The 15,280-nt window shown below is 40.6% G+C and overlaps 1 protein-coding gene across 2 annotated transcripts in view; it reads left to right on the forward strand.

Annotated features, from left to right (window-relative positions):
- Positions 1–15,280, forward strand: part of COL4A2 (collagen type IV alpha 2 chain) — a 138,716-nt gene that overhangs the window by 13,982 nt on the left and 109,454 nt on the right. Inside the window, exons 3-4 of one of the 2 annotated variants that reach the window (XM_035565604.2) lie at positions 10,774–10,949; positions 11,547–11,648. The exons of the other annotated variant lie outside the window; for it this stretch is intronic. The gene's annotated coding sequence lies outside the window, so the exon portion shown is untranslated. The remainder of the gene's footprint in view (positions 1–10,773; positions 10,950–11,546; positions 11,649–15,280) is intronic. 2 annotated transcript variants of the gene reach the window in all.

Consider the following 15,280-nt stretch of genomic DNA (forward strand, 5'->3'; position numbering starts at 1 on the left):
CATAACTTTCTTACCTCTATTCAATTCAGCTTTGTGGCCAAATGTTGTATCATCTCTGAATAACAATCTGAATAATGTTGTATTTTTCACTGAAGTATGGTACTGGGAACTCTTTGTTGAAATGGTGTTTTCTCAAGACCCTGCTGTTCCTCCTTTTAGAGAAACAGATAACCTGAAAACAGTCCTTCCTACTGTGTGTGCCCAATGTTTCTGTGTTTGAGGTTAAGAATTTACAGAGAGCAGTACTAAAATGTATTTTTATTGCTCCAATCCTAGCAATTTATCAGATTGTTGCTTTCTTTTCTTCATAGTGCTCCATCTCTGTGACATGAGTTAACTTTGTGGGTGAAGATTTTATAGTTTTTTCCAGGTCACTTTTAAAACTGCTAACTAGCACATGATGAAGCATCAATCATTATGGGGATGTCACAAAACCCACACATCTGTTTAACTGAAATTTCAACTTGACACTTACCAAAACATCTATTTGAAAACCTTCTAAGATACATTATGTTGATTTTGTTAATATATGATTCATAATCAGACTATCACAAAGTGTCAAGTCAAAGAGTGATGCAGAGAAATTTTTATATTTGTTATTCCACGAGAAAAGTTTCGAGAGTAGATTTTCTCATAGTTCCTAGGTATTATCTTATTGTATAAAGCTGTAAGTGAATATAAGAAAATTGCAAAATACAGCAAATCAGAAAAATGAACCTAGTTTTTAAACCACAGCCCATTAAGGAAAAATAACCCTTCCTCTTCCTATATACCTTTTGTAAAACCCATGGTCCAGGTTATCCTGTCACTTATGCTGTGTAGTTTCCCTAAGGATGGTAATCAGATTTTGCAGATGTAACTGAAAGGCAAATGTGTTTCTGTATGTATGTTGGTATGCAAGGAGCATCAGAAGCATTCTTGCCTTCAGGATAATTACAAAATTGCTTCCTTTTTGTCATCCACCCATGATGCCATCTAATTTTATGTTCCTTGGCTGCTAGCTGTTAGCCTCATTAACCTTACTTGATAGAGCGTTCCAACAGTTATGATTCTCATGTGAAAAATTCTTCCTGATGGCTGGAATTTGTTTTTCTTTAATTTCTACCTTTGCCCTCTTGTCCTATTATGCGTACTAAGCTGAAAATAGAAACTCAAGATTGGTGTGTCTACTCTTTACAGTGGAGTGAATTCCGGTTAATTCTCTTGCATTTTGATTTGGTCATAAGATAGTTGTGGTGGGTTAGAATGATTTAACCAACAATCCTATCAATTTCAACTTAGGTTCCATGTGTGTTTACATTTAATAAAAAATACCTGTAACTAACACTAATATGAGGTTTTAGCTGAGATTTTTTTCTACTCAGGGAAATCCAGAAATTCAGATATGTTCATTCATCAGTTCACCTATTTCCACAAATGTAACATTATCACCATGATGGTGTTAATTTCATCATCATCTTACTTGGCATCTGCCATAGAGCTGAGGCACTGTTACTGTGGTCACTATAACTTGACATTTTTAAGGTTAAAATTTCATCAATGTAATTTTACTTTACACTGTTGCATAATCCTACATTTTATTGCAGTTCAGCTAGCCATGCTGATTGTTGTCAAATTCACAGTGGTGGGAAGTATGAGTTTAATCCCTGTTCACAAAACAGTCTTTTTTCCCCTTTTTGGGGTAATACAGTAACTTCTGTGTAGATGCAGAGCACTGGTAGAAGCAGATCTTTCAGTCCAACACAGTGCAGCAGTACAAGGACCCCTGCAAAAGCAGGCTGTAGCTCCACTGGAGGAAAAAAAAAAAAAAAGGCAGAAATCTTTTCATACTTTTGTTGCATTTTCTTTACAGTTTTGACATGATGAAAAGTTGTGTATTGGTCTGTTAAGAGAGACTGATATAAATTTAGGAATGGTCTGCAGTATAGCATCTATTCTTTATATGCATTCATATATATTCTTTATATGCATTCATATGAAATTTTCTGTGCTTTGGGACTGCATCGCCCAGAGTGCAATGTAGTCTAGGGACCCTGCAACATTTTCTGAAGAAATCAGAAAACCACACTATTTCAGTTAAGTTCTTTGAAGTCAGGCTAAGTTCTTTAAGTTAAGCTGGTCTAGGTCTTTTTTCTTTCTTCTTTCTATTGTTTACTTTGTTGTTTCCTAATACAGACCTCACGGTGTGAAGAGAGAAACTCAAGCTGTGATACTTGATACCTAGGAAAAGAGGTCATCTCATTGAAGAAGGAAATTGTTTACCATTGTTTACAAACAGTTCTCTTGAGTTAGAATTTTTAATTACGTTTATAAAGGACTGCACTGGGAATAGGGAGAGGAGCTTGTATGTTACCTAACTTGGATTTTCGCAATAAGATAATGGAAACAAACAAATGAAGTTTACATAGAATATACAGTTTACATAGAATATAAGTTTACATAGAAAATGCAGTAGTTCTTGAGTAATTCTTGAAGAGATGAAATTACCATTAGCATTCATTGGAAAGTATTATGTTGTAAAGTCTGTATCTCTGGATTCAAGAGGCTTGGGGGCTATTTCCTCTCTTGAGTTTACAGTTTTCAAAATCAAGAGATTGTCTTACTTATAAGAGTAGCATGCAACGAAGTATTCGCTTCTTTGGAAATGGCAATTTTAGCATATATTGGGACACAGAAACCTTTGCCATAATTGAAGGAAAGAAACACAGTATGGACATTTTCAGCTTTACTGACTACTTAAAACCTTTTCATAAGGTTCCACGTTTTGGCTGAGGTCCTACTTTCTGTATAGAAAAGGTATTTCCTGAGGGGTTATCTTTCCTGAGACAAAGTTAATGGACTAGTCAAATAAAGTTTTCCCTATGTGTACATGCTCGTCTAATATGTCATTCATCTTGCATGGGCAATGATCCCTTCTGTGAACTTTTTGATTATACTCACAAAATTTAGCATCTTTCAAAGCCTTATTTTTTAAGAAAAGTATTTTTCTTCAGTCTATTAAAGAATACCATGCAGATAGATAATTCCAAATTTATTTTACTACAAAAATCACTATAAATCACACATTTGCTGGAAAGAAGGTTACACTACCAAAAAATAAGTATTTACTGAGTCAGGCATTTCAGTGCCAGGCTCTCCTGGGAGGTATCCCAAGAAACAGAGGGAAGCCTTTCCACAAGTACTATAAATGTAATGGTTATGTTATAATAATAGGATCTCCTGGAAACTGTTATTGAAACTAATTTCACACTTAGGACAAGAAAATATGCCTTCTCAAGTAAGTTAAGATGTTACCAGGCATGCATTTCTAATGCCTTGCATTTCTTTTCATACATCTGAATGTATGCCACAGACATCCATCACTTTTTTCGCTTGCTGCTAATCCAAGAATTTCTCCACATTGCCTGGAAGAGTGAATGAAAGATACCTGGCAGCTGAAAATCTCATTGCCAACTTGCTATATTATTGTCGACCTGATAAACTCTTTAATATAAGGTTTCCCTCTTCATAATGGAAAAAGTAGTGACAAATATAAATCTCCAACCTGAGATGCTACACAGAAGTCAGGTTTGCAAAAGGATTGGCCTCCCCTCACCTTTGTAGGCTTTCATTTGTAATGATCTTGCAGGCACAACTTAGCAGTGTTGCGTTGCATTCATGCACCTGTAACAAGAAATGCCTCCTGACTTCCCAAATGCATCTTGTGGGCGAGTTACCCCAGCAGAAGCTGCTGCCAGCCTGCACCAGTGCTTGCCACAGCCCACCGCAGGGCTGCTTCGGCTCAGCCCTGGGGCAGGGGGCTTCCAGAGGAATGTGTGGCACCCCTGCTCCATGCACTGTGGGCATCCAGTGTCCAGGGGAAAAGGGAGCATGCATGCTGAAATAAAATGCTTTGCTACCTGGCTAAGTACCGAAGTTTGTGGCCAGCAGGAAGGCAGGGAGACGTCTCCTCACAAAGAGGCACTTGTGAGGATAAGTACAGTGTGCTTCGTTTAATCGTTTTTAAGCCTGAGCGCATCTCAACGTGGTATTTTTTTGCTAAAGAAAGATCAGTAGACAGGAAGATGAAAGAAATCGAGTGAAAAAAAATGAGAAAATGAATTACAAAAAAAAAAAAAAAGCAGCAACAGCAGGGATAATAGTGCTTTGTTTATTCTTTCCCTTTGAGCTTTGTGGAAATATAACAGTTTTCCACTTCTTGGTCCTGCTTTCCCTTTCCTCCTCCCCTGCCCCCTGTCTCACTTCATTTTTTTCTGTGACCATTAGCACTGCAGGAGCCTGCCACCCACTGTGTCCATTCATTGCCTCTCCAAAGAGGCCTGAGAATGCAGCCACCCTGCACAAGCTAACCTGGACCCAAAGGGCAGCGCAGTGCTGTGCCTGAAGCCCGTTCCTGTTTGTAAAGCAACGTGACATTGCAGGAAAAGAGTTCAGTCATGCTCAATTTTACTTCTGGTATTGCAAAAACAGCACATTAGCAGTAGAGTTCTGCAGATTGCATGGAACTAATTTTATTAAATTGTTCCATAGGAGCTCTTTAAAGAGCATTGCATGTAGAAGAGCAGGGCTTTTGACATGAAGTTGATTCATATGAGGATTCACGGAGCATTTATTTTACTTTGAAGGGTTCAGGTCACCTTCTTCCTTGTGAAAACTGAAGGAAGGAAATCTTCAAAATTCCCTCTAGAATTTCCTCTCAGTTTCTTCCTCCAGGCATTTTCCTTCCTCACCCTGGAAGAAACAAACTGCATGGTTAGCATCAAATGTGCAGGCTCCAGCTCCTTCTCCCTCCCTGCCCCCGTGTCCCATGTGACCGTCTTCACTATTTTGATGATGAAAAACTCCTCTGTAAGATAAATGTTTTCCATCTTAAGGGTCTGAGGACCCCAGCCTTTCATTCTTAGCATCCATCTGGGGGAGAGGCAATTTCTTTTTCTCGATACTTTATTTTCCAGATACACAGCAAGCACTCCTAAAATGTGCTACTGATGACTGGTGAATAACTGGTTGGGGCTTGTTGTACGTTGAAGGCACATGAGGCAATACTTGTGCTTCCCTGACTGCTCAGCTCAGCTTGTTTTCCTCTGTCTCAAGTTTTATTGAGACCACCAGAACACTCTTGCTCAGGGCAGGCAGTTATCTTTCTTCATCACTAATAATGACAACTGGGTTCCTAGTGTCACAACACTGTTATTTATTTTCCCTACTGGGGCTCTAGTTAAAAACATCTGCTAGACAAATTCCTCTGGAAAATTCCATATACAGCAATCATGGAGATAAGAGATAAGTTTAAAGCTACTTTGCATACTTTTGCTTAAAAAGACTCAGCAGCACAGAAGTTAGCTTATGTGACATTTTTTAGTGCAATTGAAACATTCAGTAGCAGTCAAATGATACTTTTTTTCTGAATGTGTTCCTTGAGATTTTAGGTTTCCTAATTCTGCTTCCTGCAAGTCATCACACTTTTTTTGCCAACCCGGTCCTGCCATTACAACTGTGTCTTCTTTATGGCATTTATATAGAATGAATATTCTAAATTATCTGCTTTATTGTTGTGGCTTTTCCATACACAGGTCTCAGGACTAGTGCTGATGAATGTTTTCCTTTCGTAGACCAACAAAAATGACATACATAACTGGTCTCTAATACCAAAACTGAAGCTGCAAACCAGCTGGTTTGATGGCTGCTTCATGACTGGGGCTGCAGTAGGGAACCAAATGTTTTGTGACTGTCCTTTTTCAGTCTAAATGGGCAGAACTTCCATTTTCTTTCCACTTAAGTCTTATGCATGATTCCTGGACTACTTATTTTGTAATAGCCATATATGCACACTATTTGAAAGTGGTACGTGTGTGCCCTCCAGAGATGGTGGCTTCCAGCTCTGCCCACTTGAATCGCTGTCCGTGCATGGGTAAAATCAGAAATGCCCATTTCTGCTGTTGGCCCCTAGCACAGGCAAGCTGCAAAGAAGCTCATAGAATATCTGCAGCTCCAGCTGAGGATGCTGAAGCATGGGCGTGAGTGTATGTAATGGGAGAGTGAAAGAAGTGATTGCACAGGTTTGAATTTGTGAGTTCAGAATTGTTTGTGAATTGTTGAGAACACAGACACCCGTTCATGAAGTCAAGAGTTGTTGCCATCATTCAAGCAAGTCTGGGAAACCCCTATGTAATACTGCCTTAATGCTGAAATACAGTTTCTTTCAGTTCTTTAGTTTCTTCTTTTTTTTTTTAGCTTGGATATAACTCAGTTCCCTGTTCCTTAATGACAACTTTCTTCCCATCTACTTGCTAACAGACATGTAGGAAAACAGGAAGGATGGAAGGAACTATCTTTTGCATTATTTAATAAGTCCTAGAAACCTTTCTGCAGTCTGTGTATTTCTAAGTTTAGAATATACTGTGCTTAGAGAGAAGATCTTTTAGCTTTGCTATTTTTAAGAAATGGAAGAAAATGATGTTATGTCCCTACATACCCTTTGTGCCTGCTTACATTTGTCAAGTAAGGAACGAAGAATATGCTAACTTGTTTGTCAGAAGAAGATAAGATGTAGTGGTGCTGTTCTCTAGTCCAGGCGACCCACATTTATTTGCTATTCAGCCTCCCTGAAAAGTTCATTTTGCTGCCGGCTGTTCTCCAAGGATCAGTCTCAGAGATAAGAGAGGCTTGAGAGCTCTCAGCAGTATTCCCTCTTTTGCAAATGAGCAAGAAAGAGAGAAATGTTTGTTGTGGTTTTTTTTTCTGCATTGCTAGCCAGGAACCTGTTCCACACACACTGCTTGTGGTACCCTGTTTCCTCATGGAGTAGGTGTTGCCCTGTCCTAAAGCAGGGGAGCAGCTGAATGACAGGAGAAAAGGACTTCAATGCAGCGGAGGATTTTAGTGAAACAAGACTTCTCTCCTTGGAAAGGATCACTGCCTGACTTGTCTCCTTTGCCTTCTCCTGTTAACTTCCTATCTCAGCATCTGGAATTTGAGCTTGGCAGCAGCACTCAAACAGAGCTGTTGTATCCTCAGCAGTGGCAGCATGCTCTGCCCTCTCCGGCTGCTAATGCCAGTCCTCCTTGACACCCTGGGACACGAACACATCCACATTGCTGTGTCTCTGAGGGGTCTTTGCATGTGGTACTCACTACTGATAATTTTGTTGGACCGGGGTCCTAGGCCAAGTTTCCTTCAGTCAGGCTTACAAAAGTCAAACATTCTGTCACAGCTGAAATAGGGCCTAATTTCCTTCTGACATCTCAGTGAGGTCGGATAGCAAAGTGATGGATACCAAATCTGCCATTGGCAGCCCACTGAAACTCCTCTCTGCTTGGCCCGTGATCTCATGCAGGAGGCTGTGCTACAGCAGTCATGTCCCCAGGCTCCTGCTGTACGCTGAAGACAACTGCAGCAGCCTTGCTAGGCTTCATGGCCTGCAATCTGGTCTGTTCAACCCATGGTCTCATCCGATCTCCTGAGTGCAGTGTAGCTCAGCATGCCTCACAGAAGCAGAGGAGATGTCTTAGAGCACATGCACCTTCAGTCAGTATTGAGGCATGGAAAAGAAAGCTGCATGATTTTTTCTTATTATTACTATTTTCCAGAGAGTGTGTGCTATTTCTGAGATAAAAGAAAGTAAGACACATTTCTAACATGCGTAATGGATGTCATTCAAAAATACCTGAAAGACATTTTTTTTCCTACTCTGTTCTTTTGTGCTTGGGAAAGAGAAATGAGTAACGCAAGTGACCTATCCTTTTGATATGGATGTTTTTTACTTTGCTTTTACGTAGAAAGTATGTCACCTACCTGACTGTATAGAGCCAAAACATGTAGTCAAAGCTGTAAAATACTTTCTTTCAAATGCAGTTTACATTTTGTTTCAGTACCCCCCAAAAAAGTAACACCTCTATAAATACTCTTTCCAAACCTTGCCTTGGCTGATTAAAGACTTTTATGTGTTTTGATACAGTCGTTGCTGTCTCCTACCATACACAATTTTTATTTTTGAGCCGCAAAATTATAAAATAAAACACAGTAACAGAAAGCTTTATAAATGCATTTTTAGGCACTGTATCAAAATTTCACAGAATCACAGAATTGTAGGGGTTGGAAGGGACCTCAAGAGAACATCGGGTCCAACCCCCCTGCCAAAGCAGGTTCTCTAGAGCAGGTTGCCCAGGTAGGCGTCCAACTTCATAATTTCAGCTTCATTATTTCAGCTTCATAATTACAAGAGGGGCCATAATTTGCTGTTTAAAATAGCATAATGAAAATATTTGGTAGCACCGATGTCGATCAGTTCCTCGGATGATATAAGTTGCAGCTGGAGTTATTTAAGCAGGCTGGACAAGAGCTGTGTGAAGAGCAGTACAAATGCAAGTACATCTCATCAGCTATGGAAATGAGTCACAGCAAAAAATACACGCTGCAGGTACCTCCTTGCTGAAGGAGAGGTTCTGCAGGGTGAAACAAAGGGACTGGCATAGCAACACAGTTTCAGGACTGAAAATTAAAAGCAATTAATGCTTCTGGAGCTGCTAGAGGAACGTAGGCAAGGAGGGCATCTGTGTCGAAGCTGGAAGGTGGTGGCTGAGCTGCAGCCGCAGGCAAGGCGTGCTGGGATGGTGCAGGTCAGTAACGGTTCCCCTGCGGGCCCTTCACCTCCCGTGGCATGCTAAGCACTCTCTGCCCAGCTTTTGACAGCTGTCCAGGAGGCACCCTCACCCAGCTCTTGAGAACTCCCAGAGTCTGAACACGGATGGTATGAAAAGCACTGCCAGCGGCTTTCCGAGACGGTAAATATTTTATTGGTGTGTTCCGCGCTCGGAGGAATGGATAGTTCTGGTGTTAGAGGTCAAGGGAGTTTTATTATGGGAAAGTAGAAAGTTCTGCGGGGTTTCAGAACTTGCTCTCCAAAAAAGAATAAATTCCTTTGGAATTTCAGTTTTCATCAGAATTTCTTTCCAAAAATGAAAATAGAGAAATGATCTTCTAAAAAGCAAGATTTCTGAATTAATATCCATGATAAAATAGCATAGTTCATATGATCCCTGAAACCAAAAATTCAGTCAAAAACATGTAAGATCTAAACACAATAATAACTGAATAACTAATAAACTGAGTAATATTATTATGGCATGTAATATTTACAGGTGAGCTTACTATTATGAAGTAGTGGACAGTGTTGCAGTGGGGCATCTCAGTTGCGTCATTTTCATCACCTAGCTAAATGTAAGGGTCTGTTTAAGCAATCTTTAGCCAGGTTTGTAATCCAGCCATTTGTGGATTCCGTGTATATATTTTTTTGACAAAAGCCTCTAGTATAGGTAAAGCCAGAAAGGGAAATCCTGTGCTTTTCCCAATTTGTATTTTTTGTATAGAGGTACTCCACTGGCAGAAGTGTGATTTGACATTATAGTTGCAACAGCAGCTTTTCCAAACTGTCCTAGTGATAAATTACTCTCCATCACACCCATCTACAAATGAGATAGCAATGCTTCTAGATTTGGTACATGCTTGTCTGCATTGGTTCTTCAGACATCTGTGTCTGCCCATGTCATTCAGGAAGAGCGCTGATGTCTAACCCGGCAAGGAATTCAACGTAAGAGGAACCCCTTTGGCAAGAAGCAGAATAGGTCAGCATCAACTTTAACTCTCCTTACCAAAAAAAAACAACACTGGAGAGCCAAACAAACACCACCAGTTTGAGCCTCCACCCAGAAATCTGGCAATCTAAATTACACTCTCTTATTGAGCAGTACTTCCCTCCACAGGAACAATGAATCAAATGAAAGGGCTTAAATAAATAAATCTTTACACTTCCCTGTTCTTTCTACCTCCCAATTAATCATACGTCATTTTAGGAAAACCTAAGTAATCCACAGCAGGAGGCAGAGCTGCTATCGCGGATGCATTGGCAGCGTCAAGCTGCCCTCCAGGAGCTGTGAGCAGCTGCTGAGGTGGCTTGTGTTCCCCTCACGCCCTTGTCCCCCGTGGGAGCAGGCTGACCAGGTCACAGGGGTGGGCGCCGTCTGCAGACGAGCCTGCTCTGGCCCTAATCCTGGCACATGTTGTGCCAGACAGAGCTCCGCTGCTGGCTTGGCCATTAGTTGCTGCTGCTAGCTGTGACTGCTGCTCCGCCAGCCAGCTTCCTGACAACTCCCTTCGCTGGGCTTTTCAGCCTGCCTCGCAGCAGGCCGCATGGTGTTTCTGTTCCTTTACAAAAAGTGCAGTGATGCAAGCATCCACGCAGAGCCCCAGTTGCACAGAACGGGCTTACTGAATTAAGTCTTCTTTCTTTTCTAAAGTGAAAAGAGAACGAGAGAGGGAGCAGGAGAGAGAGAGAAGGAGAGGGAGAGAGGCTGGAAGGAAGGAAGGTTGGAAGGAAGGTTGGAAGGAAGGAAGGAAGGAAGGAAGGAAGGAAGGAAGGAAGGAAGGAAGGAAGGAAAGAAAGAGAAAGAAAAAAGAAAGAAAAAGAAAGACAAAGAGAAAGAAAGGAAAGAACAGAAGGAAGGAAAGGTCTTGAAATCTTTTTCCCGACATACACACGACTGCTTCTTATGACTAGAACAGCTCATTCGGACTACTGTTTACCCCAGGTATATTCCCTGGTATATCCCTGTGCCCCCAGGCACAGGGAAATTACCCAAGTTTTTGCAAATGTGTTTATATGTACCTTTTTCTACATTTTAACTTTGATGTTTTTAACACAACGGCATGAAACGCTAAAAAATAAGTGTTTGAATAAGCCTGATACTGCCCTGTCTGTTGTTTCATCTCGTGCAGTTCCCTGTCCTTGCTAGCAGATGCCAACAGATGTTGTTCCTTCTCTGGCCTCTGGAGAAGACTACTCACCCGCTGGAGTTCTTGAGAAATGTCTGCTCTTCAGACCACATACTTTCACAGGAAAAAAATAATTGAATTTTTCTAAGCTTCCATTACTGCGGTGGCAAAACTCTCAAGTGAGGAATTCTGAATTCTGAAATGCTTGTTTAACACTCTGGTGGGAGGAATTTCTAAGTTACTGGCTTTCCTTTTCTCACGCCACACTCTCAGTGTATTGCAAGGTCCAGAGGTGAAAACTGCTACCAAATTGATGAAGTTTCTGGCCTGAAAGGAAGTTCTGAAATTACCACAGAGAGCCTGCTTGTACAACATTTCTGGTACTGTTTCACAGGACATCAAATAGTTGAGATAAGCTTCAGAGAAGTACTCTGAGTTTTGGGTGCTTATCTCTAACTCTCAGTCTTTTGGAGTTTACCCCTCATGTATCAAGTCCTTGTCCTTTAAACAGAGCTTCTTCTAAATGAGATAACTAAAATTTCCTTGTGTCTTCTCAGAGAATCCATATGCATATTTATGATCCCCAGCAGGAAGGCTAAATTAACCCTGCTGTTATTTGTTGAAGTATTATGAAATGATTTCATTTATGCAAGCTTTAGCCATAGGTCCCTATTTCCAGGGGCAATGTATCTTAGAATAGTGCAGAAAGGATGTTTTTCTTTCCTTTGTATCTTTGAGGCATGAATAATATGGACAGCTATATCTTTTTTTTCTAGGATCTCAGAGGTCAATCGCTATTGAAAGAAATTTGCAGACTGAAATAATGCAAAGGAACTTATTTAAGCATATTTTTTAAATGCCTAAAGAGCAGATAGCAGGTCAAGTATCACCTTTTCACTATTTTTTGTTTTTATTTTTCTATCAATGGAGGATTTCTAGGTTGTCAATACCTACAGCATTCCCATCCCCACCACCAACACCCCACCCTTCTTTTTTCTGGTACGTAGACAGCAATTCCCTCCAATGCTCTGAAGCATAGAGGTCTCTCTGTCTTTTCTCTCATTTCCTTCCTTCCAGCTCTCCCTTCACATTTCAGTGATGTAAAACAGCCAAGATAAGAAATAGCTGTCTCTTCCCAGGAGGAGACGGGACGGATGTGGAATTCAGAAGAACAATTCCTTTTTTCCTACTGCCTTCCTGGGTTGGGGGGTGGATGGGGGCAGGGGAAGTGAGAAATAAGTTAACCTCCCCTTTGCCAACTCTGTCAGCTACTTCTAGCAAAATAGACACAGCAAAGCGTCGGCACTGTACTGCTCTCCCCTTGAAAGCAGAAGATTGTTAAAAAGGGATGATAGGAAACAGTTGGCTAATAACTTACGTGTCTTCAGTCAAAATGAAAAAAAAAAAAAGGCCAAAAATTGTTTTTGTAATGCATCCCATTGCTGTTTTAGCATCTGGCATAAGCTGTTGTCTTCGGTATTGTAAGTCATGTATCATCTAGGTCTCCTGTTGCTAGAAGAAGATGTGAGTTGGACTGTTACTACTAAGAGGTAACAGGTACAATTGCCGTGCTTTTGTACAAAGATTAGCATAATTGGATTTGGGTCTGTAAATGTTAAAAAAGGAAATTTGTGTGGAGAAGGGTTTTTTCTGCTGTTATGAGATTTTAAGAGCAGATTTTAGCATAACTTCTTATATTACTGTTGTCGCTTAATAAGGAAAACAAAAGAACTGATGTTTTAGTCACCTAAAGTTAAAAAAAAAAAATCTTCTTCTTTGCCATGGGATCTAGTACACACAGTAGCAGGAATTTGCAGCTGAGAATATCACACTTTATGATGGTGATGAAGTTCTCTAGTATGTGACAAGAGGTTCTTTGTCCGTCTTTAAGCAATATGGATGGATTCAGTGAGTTCAGATGTATTGGCTATTTCCACTGCACGATGAGTGAGAAGAAAAAGGGTGCAGGAAAGTCACAAGAATTTCTAGGAAACTTGTTTCTACAGACATCCTTTCTCTTGCTCAGTAAATTGAGGGGATGGGGAAATCCTTAAGGTGCTTTGCTATTCCCTTTCCAAGGTCTCCAAGTTTTGTTTTTGTCATGCCCATGTTTTCAGTTGTCTTGCATACCTAGGCCTAGACTCCAAAATCTGTCTTGCATGTAATACAGAAACACGTGAGCATCGGGAGGGAGAAGCACTTTCTTTAGATACTAAAGCCAGTGTTCTGTATAACAGGGGACATCAGGAATCACTAATGCCACAAAAGAAGGGTTAATAGTGTGACTATAATCCAGGGAGTCCTCCAAATGATCTGGTGACTTGCATGTTGTACAGTGAGAAGGAAGGAGCATGTGTATGCATAAAGAAGGCAGTGGGCAACAGTCAGAAAAGTCTGCGGAAATTATAATACTGTGCAGGAACAAAGAATGCAGCATAAGTGTTTTGAATGGACTATGTGAACAACTGGCACCACGAAAACTGGGAACTGTAGAGAAAAGGTCCAACTGTGTTAAAAGATTGTACTTTAGCAGCAAAATTGAAATTGAAACAAAAGTAGCAGCTGATTTGGGATCTCCTGCTACTGAGAAGTAGTTGCCTGAGTGTAATCCAAGAAATGTGTACATAAGAAGAAAGAGAAAAGTAAGGAAAAAGAGCCAGAAGAAAAAATATTATACTTCACAGCTGGAAAAAGAATTACACTTGTGTGTGTGTGTAAGTACACACTAAGGAAATAAGGAGGATGAGTTTTGGAGCAAATGCCTCCAATACTTGCTTTAGCATCTTTCCAATTCAGATAAACAGGTTCCAGGATCTGACAGCTAGGAAAACCCTCTTCTTACCTTTCAGGATATAAGAGTTCACAAACTACACAATATAAACAAAGTGGGAATTTTCTGGGGACTGCTGCTCATCTCACTAGGCAAGGAGTGAGGCTCTAGTCATGCAGGTAGCAGGTGCTGCACACTCAGAGCTCGGCACCTCAAAGAATACATGCTTGGTGAGAGCCATTTGTGAACAGCAGCTGTTGCTGACAAGGCTTGATAGGATGTATAGCCTCATTACTGATCCAAGTGTGGGTCAATACTTTAACCTATTCATGAAAAAGATTTGCATTTCAAAAATCAAATGGAATAATTTATTAGAGCATGAAAAAAAAGAACACAGAAGGAAAGATTTAGTTAAGAGGCAGCTCATGATGCTATTTTACCATGCCTTCAGCAGTTCAAGCATTGAATCTCTTCTGTAGAAGCAAATTGTGAGAGGATTCTGCTAGGAGGGGAAAGTAGCAGTTCTGTCAGAAATGTGTCACGTTCAGGATCTATCCTGCTCACAAAATATGGCATAAAAATTGACAGCTCTGTGATGAGGAAAAAGATAAGCAAGATAAATACACAGTTTTCTGTGTTACACCCTGCTGTCTGAAAATGAAGCTGTAGCTTTGCATAGGAGAGCAAAGAGCCCTTGGAGAACAGTCTTACAGTGGCTGAGGCATACCTATCATAAAGGTTCATTGGAGTCCAGACTCCTTAGTCTACACAGGAGAGCTGTTGTCCCGTACCAGGCCTTGGAGTTTGGCAGTCTTGTGTCTTATGTCAAGTAAAAGCCACAGGGTTTTCAGGTTTGGGATCTTAGGAGTGGCCTCATCACTGCCCTAATACAGTGGTACCTGCCCAAGACATTGACAGTCTCATTGCTGGTATCCTATCTAAAGATCTCATCCAAGCAGAGGCATGAGATGTCATCTGTGAGGTTTCAGGGAGGCAAGCAAGGAGATAGAGCTTGGATCTTTTTGATAAGCAGTACTGTGACCCTTTAACGTGAATTTTGCAATCCCAGGTTATTTCCATGATATTGCTGATAAAGTGTTTCTAAGCTCCAGTCTTGGGCTTTGGGCATTATGGCTCAAAATCAACATCTTGAGTTGACATCACCTATGAGAAGTTTCAAAAAATATGTTTATGGCAAAGCTGAGTACATAAATCCAATCTACTGGTTCCTCCTTTGAATTTCTAATTCAGTTCTCCTTATGAGGTCCATGGGCTGTACAGCTTATGCAGGAAACAGATTCCGAATCAGACATCGCTTACAAATTGCTAAGACATTTGAGCTTGATGAGCACTGAGCGGTCCATCCTACCTCTTTTAAGAGTTAAGACTGTCTCACTTCTGATACAGTGAAATATAGGTGTGTTCCTTCATTTATTCTTATCTGTTTTCTGCTCTTTACTGCCAAGGCATGAACACTTCTGGATTTTCTTAGATCTATTTGCAAAGAGAAGCACATAATGAAAAAGGATGTGAAAGAAAAGCCAAGTGACATCACTTAAGTCAGTTTAAAGAAGCTTGATATTTGGTTGTTTATAATCTCAGTATGTTAGTTGTTTGTACTGTGATAAGAGCATTTTTGGTGTGGAGACTGAGCCACAACACTTATAACAGCAATGCAGACAGTGTTTGTCTATTGGTTAGAGTAATGGACTGGAAGGCAGGAAGGTCTCAGATCCTAGA

This window comes from Cygnus atratus, chromosome 1, assembly GCF_013377495.2.
Source record: "Cygnus atratus isolate AKBS03 ecotype Queensland, Australia chromosome 1, CAtr_DNAZoo_HiC_assembly, whole genome shotgun sequence".
Taxonomy (NCBI): Eukaryota; Metazoa; Chordata; class Aves; order Anseriformes; family Anatidae; genus Cygnus; species Cygnus atratus.